Source organism: Phalacrocorax aristotelis, chromosome 3 (assembly GCF_949628215.1).
Source record: "Phalacrocorax aristotelis chromosome 3, bGulAri2.1, whole genome shotgun sequence".
NCBI classification, from domain to species: Eukaryota; Metazoa; Chordata; class Aves; order Suliformes; family Phalacrocoracidae; genus Phalacrocorax; species Phalacrocorax aristotelis.
In genome coordinates, this window is record NC_134278.1 from 107,235,886 (window position 1) to 107,256,578 (window position 20,693).

Here is a 20,693-nt window from a genome sequence, read left to right on the forward strand (position 1 = left end):
ATCTAAGTTATAAGTAGAAAACGCATTCTGAGGCACTGGTAATTTAATGAAAACTTTTTTTCCCAAAACTAACAGGATTCTGTTTATTCAAGAAGAGAAGGCCAATTTCTAAATAAAGCCATTAAACTCAATTTAGTTTAAGGCAGATACAGTTCCATGAGTCCCAAAGAAACAAAGAAGGTTGTTTCAACAAATCTGATTATCTTTACTGTCCGTGAATTGACGTTACAGTTTCGAGGTACTTTGAAAGGTTTGGAGAACTGCAACTGAAGCAGGTATCATATTACTTCATAAAAAATGGCAACTATAAAATGATGTGATCTCCTCACAATACTGATTAAAAATAAAATACAAACCTTGACTAAGGCCAGAAGGGCACTTGAATTGCATATTCCATGACTAAGTGACTAAAAAGTGTACAGAAGACAGCATTAATTAAAGGGACTGATCATCTGTGATAAACAGAATGACTTTATTAATATTCACCAATACTTTCCTGCATATTTGGTTAAGGCTGAAGCTGTCTACGAAACCTGATTTAAAATCTCTTCAGCCAATCTTGGTTTACTGACTGCTTAGAGGAAACGAATTGTAGTACCTTCTGCGAAGTCCTACATCAAGGGCAATACTCTCAAATGCTTTCTGGAAAATAAGCATGTCCTATTATCAAAACAGCCCTCAATTTTGTATTTTAGTTTACTTGTATTACTGAACTGAGTGACTTGTTTTTCCCCAGCAAGATCCTAATTCTGCAGATGTGACAAGACCACGGCATGAAGATCTTAGGACAGAAAGGTTAGACCTTGCCCACTTACCATATGGGGCTATGTTATAACCTCTGGTCACTACTATTGATTTGGGGGAGGAGGGGAAAACTTCATGCCTTTCCGCTCAAATGTCAATCCATTGGCTATTGTTGTGACCACAGCCATGAAAAGCATACAATTTTAGTATACGGCAAGCATCCTTATAATGCACTTATTCAGTTTCTTCCTGACCTCTACAGTGTTTATGCTCTGGAACTTGTAACATGATTGCCTTTTTCTGTAACTGTAAATGCTGTGAAACAGTCAGAGAACATATGCTAGGATTTGCAAAAACAGGCAAGAAGGAAACATCCTGAGACAGATAAACAATTAAAAAAACAGGCATAAGTAGTAGTATGTGGAAAATAGCATATGGCTAAGCTTTCAGTAGGGAAGTAACAGCTATTTCGAACCCAGTGTCTCCCCCAAAGGAGACAGTTTTCAGAAATGCAGCTGCAAGATCCTCTGAAAAGTCAAGCCCTCTAAAATACATCATGTTGGTAAATTGCAATGGAGCCAAATGAAATCCAATGGCTGTGCAGAGCTGACCATCATGGCCGCTTTTTTTTGTTTGTTTTGTTTTTAAATTAAGGTCATACACACCTTGCTTGTATGAGACAATATAGTCAAGGTAGCCCTTTAAGAAAGATTTAGATGTGCGGGGATCTTGTGTGTCATACATACTGCGGTACATAAAATAATGTTTTACAGGACACACGGCCAACACCCAACTAATCATATTTGAGAAGTCCATCAATAAAGCCACAGAGACTCAGAAGCCCCAGTTTTGGAAAACAGTCAAAAAGCATTGAGCCTCATTAAACAAAGCCAGCCTCATAGGAAGTGGACACATAATGCTGCAACATTACCTGATTTTTGAGGATTCATGTATCTTGCTGTGCTGTCTTTGCCGTAACATGTGATGCTGCTTTCATTCTGTGATCTCAAAGTGACGTATCTAAATATAAAGCAAAGTATAGAAATTAGTTTTTACCCCACACATGATTATCTTATAAAATATCACCAGCTTGCCCCAAACAGTGAGCAGACCTGCAAGAATGAGCTTCCTATTGTAACACAACCAAATACTAATTTCTGTTCAATATAGTATCTCCACGCTACTCTGTTCTTTAAGTCATTATTGCAGAGGACACAGAACAGAACTATAACTCCCTTAAAGAACAACCAAGAACCTCTTTCCCATATCAACAGTGAGAGACTGCTTCACTGTCAAATCTTTGGGATTGAAACATCCACAGTTCTTCAAACTACAGACTGAAATATGAGTAAGTTAATCTCCTTCTTCTTACTCAGCTTGGCACCTATTGCAAAATGAGGAATGGGTTATGTTGATGCAATAAATAAAACAAGATTGTGCCTCTACTGCAGAGACCATAAAGATTTCACAGCATCTTATGCTGCTTTGACAGAACCCAAAGACAGGCTGGATGCTCTCACCGAGAGGAGATTTGCTGGTCCAGAGCTTGCAACCTACATGATGATCGTCACACACACAAACAAGAGAAGGTATAGCAATCAGGAAGGGAGGGATTAATGAAAGTCAAGGGTGCAGGAGATATGATCAGGTTGTCACCCAGTGCAGAAGACATATCTAGACAAGGCATCTTAAATTATTTAAATGAAAACAACACATTTGTTTTTGTAGGTGCTGCTGCCAAGAAGGCTTTTAGGGAAAGCCCTGAACACCTGTGGGTGTTAAGAGAGTCATCTGATGTCGTTGCAAGGCCACTCTCCATAATCTTTGAGAAGTCGTGGAGATTGGGAGACATCCCAGAAGACTGCAAAAAGGCTAATGTCACCCCGTTCTACAAGAAGAGCTTAAAGGAGGATCCAGGAAATTATAGGACCATCAGTCTTACCCAGTCCCTGGGAAAATTATGGAACAAATCCTTCGGGGGGCTATCACAAATCGAATGAAGCATGTGACTGGAAAAATCCAGCACAGATTCACCAAGGGCGAATCGTGCTTGATAAACCTGATCGCTTTCTATGACAAAGTAACCTGCTCAGCTGATGCAGGGCGAGCAGTGGAAGTTGTCTACCTGGACTTCTCCAAGGCTTTTGATATGGTTTCCCACAGCATCCTCCTAGAGAAACTGATGCGTTATGGCCTAGACAAGTGGTCTAAGTGGTGGGTGGGGAACTGGCTGACAGGCCGCACCCAAAGGGTGGTGGTAAATAGCTCCTTTACAAACTTAGCAACCTGTCACAAGTGGGGTCCCCCAGGGATCGATACTGGGCCCAACACTGATCAATGTATTTGTAAGTGATCTAGATGATGGGATCAAGTGTACCCTGATGAAGTTTGCGGATGATGCCAAACCGAGTGGGGAAGTGGACACTTTGGATAGAGAGCCACCCTGCAGGAGGACCGGGATAGGCTGGAAGAGTAGGCCAACAAGAACCTTATGAAGTTCAACAAGGACAAGTGTAAGATCATGTACCTGGGAAAGCATAATCCAGGAGTGCAGGACAGGCTGGGATCTACCCAGCTGGAGAGCAGCTCTGTGGAATGGGACCTGGAGTCCTGGCAGACAACAAGCTCAGTATGAGCGAACAGTGTGCTGCTGCAGCGAAGAAAGCCAACAGGATGCTGGGTTGCATCAACAAGTGCATCACTGGCAGAGATTAAGTCATTACACCACTCTACTCAGCGCTTGTCATGCCACACCTGGAATACGGTGTTCAGTTTTGGTCCCTGCTATACAAAAAAAGAAGCAGATTGGGCTGGAGATGGTCCAGAGGAGGGTCACAAAGATGATCAAAGAATTGGGAAGCCTGCCATAGAAGGAAAGGCTAAGAGAACTGCGTTTGTTCAGCCTTGAGAAAAGGTGGCTTAGCGGAGACCTTATCACCATGTTCCAGTATTTAAAGGGTGGCTCTAAAGAAGATGGAGATTCCCCTTTTACAAGGAGTCACATGGAGAAGATGAGGGATAATGGTGTACAAGTTACTCCTGGGGAAATTCCGATTGGACACGAGGAAAATTTTTCACAATGAGACAATCTGCTGTTGGAATAATCTCCCCAGGGAAGTGGTGGATTCCCCAACATTAGACACTTTTAAGATTCAGCTGGGCACGGTGCTGGGTCATCTTGTCTAGACCATGCTTTTCCCAAGAGTTTGGACCAGATGATCCTTGAGGGGCCTTCCAACCTGGTATTCTATGATTCTATGAAACAAGTCTGGAAGTTTAAGGTGCAATTCACAGCTCACTGATGTCAATGGGAAACTCTTCATTCGCATCAAGCCCTGCCAGGCTTTGGAAAGTCATTCCAGGCTCAAGAAGAAACTGTATAAAAGACTGCTTGTGGGAAAAGGGCAGAGATAACCTCAGTGACCTCAATCAGCATTCTCCTTCTCTCACCTTCATGCTAGATTCACTTGTTTAAATTATTCTTTAAAAAACTCTGACAATAGGTCCCAAGCATTGTGACACTACTACTTACAGCAAGAAGCCGGCCCCCAAGTCCAGCAGGTCCTTGCACAGAACAAGTCCCCTCCCTTAACCCACCAGCAAGGTGGAGGAGACAAACCCAAGCAGCTCCCTTGCCCTGCCCAACACCAGCCTCTTCTTCCCCCTTCATGTTTCCCCAGGCCCACAAGAACAGAGAGGTCCACAGCACAATCCAGACACCAATCCGTTCCATCAAGACACATGCCACAGGAGACAGCACCTGCCCAAAATGTCTTTCTTTGACAGAACACCTCAGGTGATGGTAAATGCTGGTGGCATTGCACAGGGACACACGGATTTTGTTGGGTCCAAATGAGTTTTTGCTTACAAGTTATTGCATTGAGTCCCAGTACCTAAAACCTGTGCGCATTCATGTCTTGCTACAAACATGAGGTGAAATGCTACAAATGTCCACAAAAGCAAACTGTTACCTGCTTGCATCCTATCTGCTGACAGCTTTTCTCAGCAAATCCCATGAATTTCCATCTTTGTTGAAATAAGACAGGTTCTAGTAAGCCCACATGTACCTAATGCTTTATCTAACTTGTTTTTTATACTGGTATTTAACACCTTTAGATCTGTAATAGGTGTATTGAATCTTCTAGAAAACTGACAGGTGTATACCATTGCTTTGTGTTTGCAACAGGAAATATTCAGAGACACAGGGAAAAACCAAGGTTAACATCAGTGGAGCCAAAAGAGAAAACGTGGTGGGTTTCGGTTTAGGTTGGTTGTTTTTTTTTTTTGCCCCAGTTTAACACAGCTGTTTAGAACCTGCCAAGATGTTTAAATTTCATTTAGAAATTAACTGCTATATCATAAGCAGTGACAAGGTCATAGTACATAGTTTTGCTTTCTTTTTTATTTACCCATCTGCTCTGGAACAATGAACACTAGGATTAAACCTAAAAATGCCAAAGTATTCTGCTGATGAACCATCCCTGGCAGCTTCTGACAGAGGCCAGGCTGATGGACACTGGGAAAAGCAGCAACAGGAGTGCTCAGACAAACCCTTTCCTGTTTTTCTAATTTGTTTTGGTTGCTTTTCCCACTATACCACTTTTATCATCAGAACCACAATGCTGCCCGTACGCAGATCTATGTAAATTAGCAGATACATGCAAAGCTCTCATACGTAATACCATAATTAAAGAATAAACTTTGGGCATTTTAGAGCCAGAGGTAGTAAACTGATGGCTGATAAATACTGATAACAGTCCCAATGTAATTAATGTAGGACCAAACACTGCAATAGTACATAAAATTCACAAATGAGGTTTTAATTCCTTTCATTAAATTTTAATCAGCTTCTCATTTTTTGAGGTTTAGATTAAAAAGCAATCTAACTTTATATTCCTTTGCCATGTTCTTCAGTTTTGCTCCCATCCCATCCCCTAGATTTTGCATGTAACCGAAGCACAATAAGGAGAAGCTGAGAAGTGAAACCTACAGCAACATTTACAAATTAAGAGCTAAGTTAGATATCAGCTACCCCATACACACAATATAAATTTTAGTTCTTCTCTCTTCATTAGGATTGATGACATTGCTGGAAAATAAGGAGCACATAATACCTTTTATGGGAACGTAAAGCACAGGCGAATTAGCAGAGAGAGAATGCAGCTAAATCAATTTCTCATCTCAAGATAGTAATGGAGGCAATTTCTTGAACTTTACTATGCTTGTAATGTATTGATCAGCAAAGCTTCACACTGAAAGTTAAACCAGGTATTTTTCCAGGGATAAAATGGAGGATTGGCAGTAAAACTCTAGGCAACACACCAAAGAATGGGGATTTTCTTCAGCCACGTTACAGTTCAGAAACTCAAAGTTTCCACCTACCAGCAAGTTAGTGCAACACCTGAGAGCAACGTTTCTAGACGAAGGCTGAATTGGTCCTGCAGAAGCCTTCACAGAGCAAATTTAAGGAGAAGCAGAAAGACACAGTGCTGCTCTCTGGAAGCGATGGCACAAACGCCAGTACCAGTTACGCTACCTGTGGCATGAGGCTGTGGCAGCAGCCTGGAGGCAGCATTTTTGTTGCAACACCCCAGCCCCACTTGTCTGAGGATCACCATACAGAGCCATTTCCTAGAGGTCTTTCAGCCTCCACTGTGATTACATCGTACTCTGAGATGCTGATCCCCTTCCTGAAATTCTGCTACTGCTCTGAGGCCTAACGGCAGGTTAGGATGAGAACCTCCTTCTGGCCCATGAACACAACCACCACAAAGAGCAGCGACACCAAGGAAGGCCATGAATGTGATCCATGGGCTGGTCGAGTGTGCCTGGCACAGGCCATGTGCTTCCAAGGACAATGCAACAGCTGCACTGCAGATTTTTAGATATTAAAAAGAACATTTTTAGATATCAAAGCAACAATACAGATCAAAGACTATCTACGCGTATCCTCTACCAAAGTAAAGTGAAATGTTTGACATATACTTCTAGAATAGCTATATTTAACAGGATAGACTTTTCTATCATTTGACATTAGAAGTTAACTGAAGTGTTAAAGTTGGAAACTCAGACTTCCTACAGATCACCATCAGAGCATCCAAAATGTGATTCTGAGAGAATACAAAAGAAAAAAAAAAAAGTCATTTGGGATTTTGGGATTTCTCTTCTCCTGCCCAGCAGCTGCCTGTCTACCTAACCATACACAAACACCAGCTGATAACCTTCCCATGAAATTAATAAACCTCACCTGCTTCAAATCAATGAAACACAAGAGTTTTCTGTACTGTATTTGTCATTATTTCTATTACAAAAAAGTGACAGAGCATCCTGTTATCTAAATTGGCTGGTCATGATTAAATAGTATTTAATTATTTTTGGAGCAGAAAAGGGGAAAGTAAGCCACCTTAAGATGAGAAACATAAGAACAACAACAGAGTAAATTTATTAAACCAGCAATACCAACAAAACTGTAATATCAACTGGCAAACCAGCAACAAAAAAGTTGAAAGTACCAGAACTATCATCAATTGTTTGAACCATTAATTTGGCTCTCTTAACACAACTACATCAGAGCACAGTCTCTCCCACATGCTGGAAATCCTCTCTTAACCATCACCTTCATGATTTTGTTTCCCTTCCCTGGTCCATGTTCAGCTTTCTCATTTCACCTTATTTCTTTGAAAAACTCAAGAAATTAAAATTCTCTTCTTAGGACAGGATTTTTCTTGCATGCAAGATTATTTTTATATGCTCGTTTCTCCATCTTTGAAATGCTTCAGGAATATTGTATTACATTTCTTTCCACAGCAAACCTCTTAGACAAACAACACATCTTACAGATGAGATGCTATGGCAAAGAGATTACAAATTCCAAAATCTATTAGATTTCACTGTAGGAAAGCGCTTCATATAACAGATACTGTACAACACTAGATTATGTTTAGAGCAGTTTTGACTCAAGCTACTGGTCAGATGCCTACCAGTCACACAAAGCAAACAGTATAACTGGTGTAGCTGGTCATTACCCAGGAGATGCCTGCCTTGAGCAATTGCATCAGGCGGCTGCTCTGTGGCACTGGTCAGAATATAATCCAGTTCCTCAGGCAGGGCTATAATACTCTTTCTTGCAATTCCTTCCATCTTTCATTACATAACTTCAAACAACTGCAGCAAATTAATCGGGGTTCCAACACAGCCTCCCTCTACAGGAGTTTAATTTATCTTCACAGCAAATCCATTATATGTACCAAGCTGGACAGGAGATCGGGGGGGGAATGCAGTTTACAGTTTCCTCATAAAGTGCATTTATGTAGAACAAGGCTAAAATGAAGTTATAAAAGCATACTTTCATTCTGGCATTTAATCTGAAAGAGGTTGACTTAGTATCTTATCTGTGTGGTGTAATTTAAAAAGGATATTCCATTACATGATATTGTCTAAAAGCTGGAATGGTCTTTCTGTCAGTCTAATACGGCTTCTACACAGACCAGTCAAATTGAATACAGTAAAATTATGGCAGTGACAGGCTGTCGCCCACCAGGGAAAGGCATGCTAGCAAAACGCTCATCTGAGTCGGAGAGGTATTTGCCAACAGCAGAACCTCAGACTCATGCTGACAATCCTGTCTCCATCCCCACTTTGTAAGCAAGCATTTTTGGGTAGGCAGAGGTTTGCCTGCCCATTCCTGTAACTCCTGCACTCATCCGCTGCTTTCCTTTCTCTCCTTAAACCAGCCCTTTCTCCAAAACTGAGTCCCTTTCCAAGCTTCATTTTCTTCTCTTCTATCATGCCAGGCATCACCTCTCTGGTACTTAGCCAGTCTCCTCTCCTCTACCTCTACTCAGCTCTCTTCCCTCAGGGCCATGACCTACACCTCCTGCCACACAACCATTTCTTGTCCTCTCCATGTTGAATTTTGATAGCATCCTGGCCAGCAGTCAAGCTTGACAGCCCCAGAGCTGCCTAAGGAACCATCATCTTCCCCTTCACAGCTCTCACACTTGTTTCATGCTCCCCCCTGGGAAGGAGAGTGCGCACTCACTCCCCATCCCCTTCTTCATGACATTTGTAATTTTTGTAGGTCTCCCACGTCAGATACTCTCTAGATCAAGGACTCATGGCAGCTCTTTGTCCCCCATACTTTGGATTTTTCTTCTTCTGTGCAACATTTTGTGGGCTGGGGGAGGTGAGATGGAATACAAGGAGGACCAGAACGGCACATAGTATTGGAGGCAGGGGAGCACCACACGTTTATGCAGCAGCACGTTTATGCTTTCTGTTTTGTTTTCTGTTCCTTCACAAATGAGTACTAACACTCTTTTTCCCCGACTGTTATGCTGCCATTTTTACAGGACGAGCACAAAGGCTCCTTCCAGAGCAGTAACACCTGGTGCAGCACTCATCAGAGCATACACTGTGTTGTGACCCCCCTCCTCCTCCCACATGCATTGCTTTCGTTTATCTACAAGCAATTTCCTCTGGCACTTTATCATCCAATCATTCAGTACAAGGAGTTCTCCTGCAACACATTTCAGCCAGCCCTTCTTTTCATTATTCTTAATACCGTAAGCCTACACTCTTGCAAAATTTCAGTTCCTTACTCTAAACTATGAGGTAACTGAAACTGTTCAAACAAAATCATCGCTATCAATAAACAACCCTGCTTCCTTGAAAAACCCTCAAACTATTCTTTCCCTTTGCAAAATTACTGGAAAACAGCCACTCTTCTAAATGAAATTCCCCAATCACTCAAAAAAAACCAAACCAACAAACCACCAAACAAAAACCCTTCAAGTAGGCACACCCCAAAATGAGCTTTAGCCCTAATTGCTCCAGTTTGGCAGAGTTGACAACACTTCACAGAAAGATCTTCTGTCAAAGTGCTGACAGCCTAACACTTGGACCTCTGGTGCCATGCTAACGTGCCATCCCTGCCCCAAGAAGATGGAGCAGGAGCTCCACAGCTCAGGAAAAGGCACTGCCAGGCCAAAAAAAACCCCACCCCAAACAAATAAGCGGACAAACCTAGAAGTCTAACAGCTACTGCTTGGCTCCAGATCCTCCGTGCAGAAGGTAAGAGGAGAAAAAAGAAAAAAAAATTTCCCACCCCTCTGCAGACAGACTCCTATGCAGTGCCAAGGATATTTTGAAAGACACAAGATGTATAATAACTTTTCAACTGAATATTCATTTCTGAATTGAAGGGAAACATCTTAAGGGTGAGTGGGTGTAAGGAACGATTCCTCCTCAGCACTGCCACGCTATTTATTAACGGCTGTGAACACCCACAAGAATTCAGCTTTGGCCTTCGCACTGTACACTAACAAGCTTACTTTACTGACATTCATAGAGCATATGGAGCTCTGCTTCAAATGATCCCTTTGAAAGGGACAATTAAATCAGACAACTGGAGATTGAACAACCAACGGAGCTAATTAAATTCTTAAGTCTTGTTTATATATTTATACAAATCTTTCAGACCATTCTTGCTGAGAAGGGGAATGGGCTGGCTTGGGAGGTTGAGGGAACAAAAGCAGCCCTTTTCTTTTCCCCTCCCCTCCACAGTTACAGATCTGTATGGAAGAAAACTTGAGACACGAAATCAATGCAGCCAGTGGTGGAATTCATCTTACTGTGACAGAAATATTCCATTTTCCCTAGCTTATATTTTAAATTGCTTTCTGATATACCAGGTTATTATATTTTTTAGCCCCTTTGGTTCCTTACATAATTAAATGCCACGCCATTCAGCTTTTACAATTACTTTTACCATTTTCAGAGGAACATTGACACTCAGCAGCTTTCTCAACTTTCTGTGAAGAATTTATTCCCCACAAGTATTACCTCCACTGAGTATTTACTTCATTACATTCAAAGCTCTTAGCTATCCCTATAGAAATCTTTTCCCTTGTACAGACTTTTCTGTAGAGCAGGTAGTATTTGCCGATCCTCAGTTTCCTTTTCCTAGTATTCCACATAACCAGAAGTAGGACAGGAAAGGGAAAAGGACAATGCTTTTTAATACCATGGTGCCTTCAGCTTGCAGGCAAGGGAGAATGGCTAAGCACAGCTTCCGGGCACGTTTTTGTAACAAATTCAGATTTTGCATTTAATACTTGGAAAAGTAACACCAATGCTTCCAAAAGGTCTCCTAGCTAAGCTATGAACATTTTGCCCAATTACCCTACAGGTACAGGTACACAGCCTCTGAAGCTTTGAGAACTGGCTTCTAGGATTTCTCTTAGAAGACCACCTAGATTTTGGAACATGCATATTCCCAGCCCCTCTAGCTTCACTTTCAAGATATTGCCAACAATAAACATGGGTCCAGCAGAACAACACTCTTCCCAGTTTTGTCATCTGGTGACAAAGCCCACAGGACACCCTACAAAAGTTCTTTATTGATACAGAAGTGACAAAGTAAACACATTCTGCAAGGAGCAAGTTCATCCTGCTTAACAATTACCTAAGAGAAATATAAAGAGAGAAATACAGATTAGGGTATTGTCTCCCTTCCCAGGTAGGCTAAGGAGAATTATTTGGTCAGTGGTTTGGTTTTCTTCCTTTTTTTTTTTTTTTTTTTGGGGGGTGGAGTGGGGGTGGGGGTGGGGTGTCTGTGTGTTTTGTTTGGTTTCTTTTAATTATGTGGACAACTGAGGGAGAAAAAAGAACAAAAGAGCACCTTAAAGAAAGGGCCTTTTAAATAAATTGATGGCTAAAGCTTTGTTTGCTGACAAAAATACCAGCTTGTTTCTTAGCAGAACAACAGAAAGGAGTTTCCAGAGAATGCCTAACAAGCACCAGAGAGGAAGCCTTCTCTATAGCAGGCACAGTACAACACCATAGGATCTCCTGGAAATTAATTTCAAGTTGGAAACACTTTGAAAAAAGTGATAAGCTTTCTTGTCATCTGTGGCTCTACTTCACATTGCAGTTGACCAAGTTGTCCTTCAGAATTACTGGAATGTTACTAAGCATCACATTTCCAACTGAAAGCAACGTATGCCTGACCATTTCATACCATTTTCAGCTCTGTCACAGATAGAGCTTGAATTATTGTCACAGACAGTTCAAGAACCAGCATGCTCTGCCCGCATTTCCCCATGACCCAGCTGGCATCCTGACATGGTGCTCTGCATGAAGGTGAAGGAAACTGGGGGCTCTGCAATAGGGAGCCCAAGGATCATCTCTCATTTCAAGTCCCAATTTTGTATAGGTCACGGTGACCTGAATCTAGCATTAATTATGCATAATCGCCCTCCAAGCAAGTGGATGTGCGCTAACTGAACCTCATAAAAGTTTTGGTTGCTAGGAGGTAGCAGTGGACATATTCTAAAGTCCCATTTATTCAAGCCACCAAGGTTCCCCTCTGGAAGAACCTTCCACAGTCTGCTCACTGGTTTCTCTTGCCTTTCTTGAGACATGAGACTTCCGCTAAAATCTGTGATTTCTCTTTTGCTGTCATATAGAGAAGCCTCTATGAATTATCTCTCCAGTCTGCAGAATACCTCTAACATCTTCAGAACAAGGTCATATCTTTAAACAAACTGGATAACACACTTAGTATAAATTCTGCTCAGATGAGTCTTGCATTCATACACAGTGTTGTTCAGATGCACACGTATCCAGTTCTGAGTCTCAAAATCCACGAGCCGGCACAGCAGACAGAACCTGCGTACCACTTTATAGAGCTTGCCTTAGCTTTTCAGCCTACTCTCCCTCTCTCTCTCTCAGACTGTTACCTCAAATGGATACATATTTTTACATCAACATTTTTCATCAACTGTTTTATGTGAATATGAAGTTTCAGAGTGTGCTATCTGGAAATCTAGGCTGCTCCAGATCATGCTTTTAAAGATTTACTCTATAATTCTCCTACCAGTTTGTAGGAGATGCATTTTTATCCTCTGATTTAGAAACACATAAAAGGATTTTCCATGGTTATCTTAGCTAAGGTTGGACTTATCAGAGTATTTATTTATTGCATTGTTTACATGTACTGTGAGACACTCGATGAGGAAATGGAGATATAAAAATAAAAACAACCTCCTCCTTCAGACCACATCATTTCTGACACCATTCCTACTTAGAGATCAGCTCAGTTTTGTTTGTTACGCGGAAGAAGAGAGTAAGCAAAGACAGCCTTCAGTTTTTCATCACTTACTGAACTTATGGCATACAAGACTCATTTATCATCAAGCCCTAGACTCAAGCGGAAATGCTAATTACCAACACAAAGAAAAGGTAATGTTATTTCAATAATTAGTAAGCAAGCAATTCTCAGAACAGTGTTATCTGATTTATCATAGGCTTCTGGAAAGAAGATGGTGGTGCTGTCACACTCGTGGTTTCCCTTCTGTTCACTTTTCACTTACAGCAGATTCATGCCTCTGGAGTATCTACGCGAGAGATTTGACTGGAAAAGTAATTTGTAACTCAGAGCACCAAGGATGCTTGCCTCCCCACTGATGCATCCTTGGGAACTGCCCAAGGAACAGTGGATACAAGCAATGTGATCAGAGGATTGAAAAGTAATGCCATGAACCTCAGGTATTTTTAGTTCTGACTGTGGACTTCTTCATGACTGAAATAGGCCACTGATAATGCCATTTCTGACAGCCCTCATCACTGCAAATACCAGCCAAGATAACCTGGGGTTGTAGAAGGGGAGCAAGAAGGGATCTTGAGTTGATTTAAAAAACACAATTAAAACAGGAGGTAAAACCAACTGCAACAGAAATGAAAGATGAGAGACATCGCAAACATGCTGAGCAAGTCAGAAGCAAAGGCAACTCATACGATACCAGCCAAACCTGAGCAGGCAGTGCTTCAGCCCCTCTTACCTAGAGTCAGCAGCTAAAGATCTCCCCAAAACTTCAACATGGCCAGACACAAGGGAAGGCAGAGTGTACAGCCTAGCAGGGGTACAAGTCTCCAAAAACCCCTCCCGTGATGAAAAATATTACCACTTAGAAAGCAGTGGCACACTTCTAAGTGAAGGCTGTTGCCACCACTGCGTGGCCTGAAGAGATACTAAGCCTTGCCTTTGTTTCCCTGCGCTTAGCTCCCATGGCACAACACTAGCATTTATGTTACAGAAACACCTTTATTGCTCTTGGTCAAACCTCATGGTCCTTAGCTTAGGTGCAGGCTGCAAAACTTTAGAGCAGTAGGGTTTTTGGGGGCAGGGAGAGAGGGGGTTATGTGTTTTTTGTTTGTGGTTTGGCTGAGGGCTTTTTTAACATTGATGCAAGTCACGCAAGACAGGCATCTCTTAAAAATTATTTGAATAAAGAGTGGAATATTTGTATGAAAATGGATACAATGTTACTGAAAACAAAAATAAAAAAAAAAAGAGTTATCTTAAAAAAGTATACAGGTGGCATGCACCTCACTGCTTGACATCTGGGAGTCAGGATCACCCTTACCAACAGCAAGGCTGACAGCAGGCATACAGTGAATGCATCACAGTGCTGGGATGTTCCAGAACAGCCTTCCCCTAAGACTACATCCAAAGGAGGAAAGCATTAACCTGCATGAGCATAAAGTAGGTGTTCAAACAGCTGTCTCCTGTGACAAAGATCTCAAGCAGAGACCTCATGGGGAGGGCTACAATATTATTAAAGGATTTTCTCCAATGTATGTACAACCTTACACTTTTTCCTTTATCATGCAATGGAGAATTCTTTTTACCATGCTTCATTTAAAAGATGATAATAAAGAAGGATAACATATAATGAAGGTACTGCATATATGATTTAAAGTTGCCTCCAAATACATATGTACAAACATTTGTTTTCCTTCAGATGCCAAGAATCAGGCCAGAACAGCAGCAATGTGATTTTGGCTTGTGCAAAACAATGCTTTCTTTTTTAATAAGCAATGGACCTACCTGAAAAAAAGTTTGGTGTGTGGTTGTTTTTTTTTTTTTTTTCAATCAAATTCTGCTTATGAAAGGTTTGGAGACAAGCCTTCTGGATAAGACGTAACTGCATGAGACAAAAGCTAATCAAAAGAGTACTGCTTTCTGCTGTGTTCTTAGCATTCCTGGACTGCAAATTCAAGGGACAGAAAAAAGTCTGTGTATCATATGCTATACCAGATAATATAGCAACACGAATGTCTAAAGATTATCTTTGAAAAGGGAAGAGTTGCAGTGAGCCCAAATTTTTTTATTTTATTTTTTAAATATTAAGAACCCTGCTATAGATTTAATTTTTATTTTAGCTTTCCTACAAGGCATTGGCTTGGAGGAAGCCCATCTTACAGAAAAACCTCAAAGCATTCCTCACCTCATCTTCCCCTGCATTAATGTCTCTGGTAATGCAGGAGTCAGATAAGTCTATGTGGTCCCACACTGTCCTGCTGGTATATTTTCCAGTAATCACTAGCTATCTCAAAAGCTGCATCTCTCTTTTAATCTTCTGCATATGAGTTTTACCCAGGTCTAGATTCAACAGTAGATTGAAATTCCTTTGCACACTGAAAGTTTCAGTTGTAATCTCATTAACTCCAGGCACAAAGCTCTGCAAGGCTGAAGTGGTCTGAATGAACCATCTGCAACACCCCGTTCCTTTGAGATCTCCTGTGCTTGCCAGAAAGAAGGATGGTATAAAGTTGTCCTCCATCACAGGGAGACCTATGATGGAATTACTCTTCTCTTGAGCCAGCCCACTGTCACACAGGTAAGTGTCTCTTCTCAAACACTTTTTCAGTGTTTTTGCACAATGCAAAAAACTGTTGAAAATGGAGGAGTGCCAGTCTGGTGTACCTTACTTTTAGCCAGCTCCAGCCTTCTCTTTTTGTCCCTGGTGTACCAGCAGAAGTCACAACCTAGAGGCTGATTTTCCATTCAGATGAAGAACATCTCTCTGGTACTCTGCACAACTAACTGAATGCAGGCAGTGCTGCGGCAGTTTGTGATGCCTCTCTATGTTCACCAGCAAACCAGGGTACAATTACAGACCATGGTCCTGGAGATCCATCTGATAAGTTACTGTATCCTTACTTCCAACAGACATGCCCATTCCTGTCAGGAGAACCAGAAGATGAGAGTCTGATGATTTATTCACTAGTCTGAACTATGAAGTTCTGAACTGAAAAAATATTTCTTATAGTAAAACACACATCACGAGCCATTTCCTTTGGACAGCACAGGACTACTTAAGAAATCCTGAGATGGACAGACCTTAGACCTTGCTATTTTGAGGCTTCTGATGAGTTTGTTGAGGAAGATGAGATTTGGGAATGCTCATAGGTCTTCATACTTTTCAAAGTGCAAAGAATAGCATGTGCAGTCTGCGCAACTTCTCCACTGGTAACAGACATATAGCTTCACTCTACAATCTGCAGTTGATTGCTACTTTTATTTCTTTTGAGGGTTACACAGTCCATTTAACTTGGGGGAAAAAATGGCAGCATAACTCTGTGGACATAACTTTACTGGTCTGCTGTCAAAGTTACCGATCTTTCACACAGGCTAGAGACTGACACATTTTATATGCACCCAAGCACAGGACACCAAGTCAGCAAGAGGTTTCTGGTTCCTATTACCTGAACATTTTCAGATGCTTTAAATCACCATCACCTACTTCTTCCAGGTCTCACTTCTATTTCTCAGCTTCTTGTAGGCTCTTAACAACAAGATGATGCTCAATAAAGTCTTTAACAAGACAGTAGGCTCATTTCTGTTTTCATTTTAGCCATATCCTCAAATGGACAAACTGTCTCTTGAGTACCGAGTTAGTATCAGAAGGAACTTGCTCTGGACTTGAGAATGTCACAATTACCAGTGGGTTCATGTCTTTTGCAAAGTCCTAAACTGAAAGACTTTAGGTAAGATGGAAAACCCTGACCCAGCTCAGGCTTTTTACTCCATTCCCATACCTAAAGGACCACCATAGGATGGCCAATTCTAGCCCCACAGGGCTGTTACCATCTGCTTTATTTCTAATAAGCAAGGGGAAGGAAAGATCCTCATAGCTCCTACTCCTAAATCTGGTGAAGTAGCAAAAAAAAAAAAAAAGAGTTCTCCCCCTCCCCCTGGGTGCTTTAAAAAAAATCATCCATGGGAATCAAATAACTTGCTGAATGATTCATGACTGTCATATCTGAACAAAAAAGTACCATGTCAATAAACAGAATCAGAAAATTAAAAATTGTAACTTCAGATGATTAGTGCAAAACACGTGAGTATTATAAATTCTGAATCTTAAGAATGGATGACATACTTACTGCATCTCCTTAACACTGGGAGAAAAAAAAAGATTAAATCTATTTAGTGGTATAGCACCAGCCTTTGCAAAAAAGGTAAAAATAACATTCATGACAAGAGGCAGGAATCCAACACATTAGATAGTCTGTGACGAATAAAGCAGATAATATCAAATTAGTGAACGAAAAACCAAAAAAACCAGCCATTTACAGATATAAAGAATACTTGCCTATGTGTTTCTAAATTAACAACCAACTGGAATTACATGTATTTGCTGTTTTAAAATAAGCAAAGAAACAGATACGCAAAAAGATCTGGATTTATCCACCCTCTAAGACACACTGGGTTTTAACATTTACGGCATACTGAAGAAAACACCCCACTTCTTTTCTCTTGATTTGATGTTACATTTGGCACAAAACTTTCATGTTCCAAGAGAGACTTGGCTAGACAGCAGATGGAGTATTCCATTAAAACACGAGTGGCAAAATGTGCCCACCCTCCCAGTCAAAAACAGCAAACCACTTCCCAGTAACACTGCCCAGTAAGATCACAAGATGCTCTCACAGATGCTTTCCCACAAAATACCTTACTCCTATCTAACAGTGTTCTTCTCCATAAGTGAATTCTGTAATAAAAAAAAAAAACACCAAAAGAAAAAGGCAAAAAAGCAGTGTCAGGTATTCTCTCTAGCACTGCTCACTTACCCAGAAAAGCGTGCAGAAACACTAACAGCATCAGAGGTAGGCACACCTGCAGAAGGCTAAAAATGTCAAGCAGAGGTCTGGAGCACTTGGTTCAGCCAGAAATTACTATTTCAAGTTAAGCATAACTAGGAGGAAGAGAAACTTGGTTCACTTTATAAAAAAAAGATATGTGGTAATATAAAAAAAAAAAAAAGAGAAAGAGAGAGAAAAAACAGAGGGTACATTAATTATAATGGTTCTGTGGTTCTCCTGTATTTCAGTCAGAAACCACTTTATTTACAGCTCTTGGCTCAGTAGCAGGCAACCCAATGAGAACATTTTTCATGGTGCAATTTCTAATGCAAATAAAAGTAAAGGTAACCCTAGAGTGGTTTGCTAACTTATATAATGAGACAGGAAACAAATGGTGTAAGTGAATAACGATCATGTCAAATGCATTCAGAAAGGCCACATGACTCAAATAAATTCTTTGACAAGCACATTTACCTAAGAGCTATCTAAACAGCTCTATTTTTCCATAAATATGTAAACACTTTTCCTAAGATATCATTTAAATAGTAATTTAAATATACATTCCATCAATATACAAAGTTAAACCCATTCTCTGCATCTTCAAAACCAAGAAGTGACCACTAGAGATAGAAATCTGTCTTTTCTGATCAGCAAGTCCACATTTACTGATTTTGGACAGAGTGAAGAAGAGCCCTAAGAGAAACGCTGGGATCTGCCCAGGCAGCCCCCTTTGCACTACTTGCAGCTAGAGCAGCATATGGGAGGTGAATGGGAGGAGTAGAAAAGACAAGTGGAAAAATGCATGTGTGGAAGAAACTAGCGTAACATAAGCAGACAACATGCAATTAAGGTCTCCCAACAATGGCTGAAACATCTCCCTGAAACCAGTCCAGGTTCACCAAGGACTATCCTTGCATGTTTGAGCAGCAAACCCCTTAAATTTGCCACCAAATTTGGTCTGGTGACAGGGTTAAGACGCAGCCTCCCCGCAGACGGCACCATATACTCCCCAGATGACAACAGCACAGGTTGGAGTTACACCATCCACATCCTTCTCCCCCTCAGTTTACAGTTTACGGCCATGAATGACCAACTCCAGCAATAAACAGCAGACCTGCTTGTTCAGTAAAAGGGGTCACACAGACTCACACCATATTATTTCTCCCAACCTTTCCCTATATGGATGGCCTCGTACAGACTTAAGCTTCCACCAGCCAGCTACTAGCCCTGTCCAAGTCATTATGCTTTTACTTAAAAATGTAAGATTGTAGGAGAAAAAAACTCCTACAGCAATTTTCCATTTCATTTTTAAAATGGAAACAAAATAAATTTTTCCTGGTTTAACAGCACTTTTCCAAATTGTGCCAGATACAAAATTTTCCATCTTTTCAAATGCACAAGGTTGCTTCAGATGCTCACATGCTCTCTCAAACGCTCTTCTCCTCTCTGGCTTGTCAGTTCACTTAGGAAAGAAATACCTACAAGAACATTTTGGGCTTCCGTTCAGCAGAATGCTTTGAAGCAGTTTCTATTATCATAGAAAATGCCTATCAACAGCTGTTACCGGCACAGGAGGGACCTGTACATATGTAGATGCTCATATGCTAGCAAGAGTTCACTGAAAGGAGTAAGCAATGTGTGTTACTTTCTGCAACCGATTTGACTATGGGTAGTTTGAGCTTTTACTTTGCTCTTTACAGTGAGGTGATTCAGGAGCTTATATTTTATGTCTATCAAGTCACAAAGGCCTACTGCATTTAGAAAAGCAAGAAATGAAGGTATATATATTTCTTTAAGATGTAAGCATTCCTTCAAGGCTGTAAAAGTACTTTGCACTGGCAAACTATTTAAACAGGACTTCAGACCAATGCCTTCATTATCAGCCTCCAAAGATGTCCTACCTGACAACTGTGGGTGCAACTGATACCGCCATCTTGGCTGGCTCATCTCTCCAGGTTTCTTATACAGCCAATTAAAAAAAAAAAGAAGGGGCGGGAGGGGGGGGAAAAAAAAAGAAAAAAGTTTCCAGAAAAGAAGGTGATCCAGAGCACTGAAATTCAGTTCCTGCTGAGCTGCTCTGAAGAAAAGACCTTCTGTCTCTACTGATTGCAAGGGGGCCTAATGAAGTCAGAAGCCTAATGAAATTAGCTGATCCAGTCAGGAGCCTAAACTTAAGACAACTCAGAACATCCCGTTATTGATACTGCTGTCTTCCACAGTTTATATAATAAACTGCAACAGCAGGAAGTTCAGTTAAACCTTTTTTATAACTAACGAGTATCAGCTTTTCAGGGACCAGACGCCATTTGGTTGTAGAGGAGCTAACAACATACTGCTAACAAAGGCAAGGTTACAAGAAAGACTGCAACAAGGCAGGTGGAAAACACAGAGGAGGGAAAACTTTCTGCAAGGCAGACATCAAAGATCCAATACTTTTCTACTGTTACACTGCAGAACTACTTGAAAGACACCACTGGAATTGTATTTAACACTAAAACTCACCCAACCCCACCCATCCAGCTGAAACCCCCCCAAACACATAGAACTGCCCACCCACACCAAACCACCTAAATTAGAACGACTGCTGAACATACCAAAGTGCCGCATGTGCTATTAGACCACCATAGGAACAAAAGCCGAACGGCACGTAGTAAATGCCCGAGCTGCACCTCCCGCACTGCATACAAGCCACCAAGCAGCTGGCCTTCTCCACCGGACAGCACCATAAGGAAGAAATTTTGCAAGAATCTCAGCAGTCCTTAAAGCTGCAGTCGTGTGTCTGAAAAAAAAAACACACCCTAAAACACAGTACCACTCCCACAAAAAAGGGATAGAGGTTGTTCTTATATAAGTATGTATATTATTTAACACTCAAAAACAACAGTTCCATCACATTTATGCAAAACTAGAAGTGATGAGGAGCTGAGGGAGGGAAAAAGAAATATGAAATTCTACTCTATTGTATCTATCTGTTTTGTTTATTTGCCTCACGGCAAGTCAAGGGCCCTCAACACACT

At 41.1% G+C, this 20,693-nt stretch overlaps 1 protein-coding gene across 1 annotated transcript in view; it reads right to left on the reverse strand.

Moving 5' to 3' along the window:
* The window catches only part of TRERF1 (transcriptional regulating factor 1), a 105,190-nt gene that overhangs the window by 31,413 nt on the left and 53,084 nt on the right, over nt 1–20,693 (reverse strand). Inside the window, exon 3 of the mRNA XM_075088992.1 lies at nt 1,676–1,764. The gene's annotated coding sequence lies outside the window, so the exon portion shown is untranslated. The remainder of the gene's footprint in view (nt 1–1,675; nt 1,765–20,693) is intronic.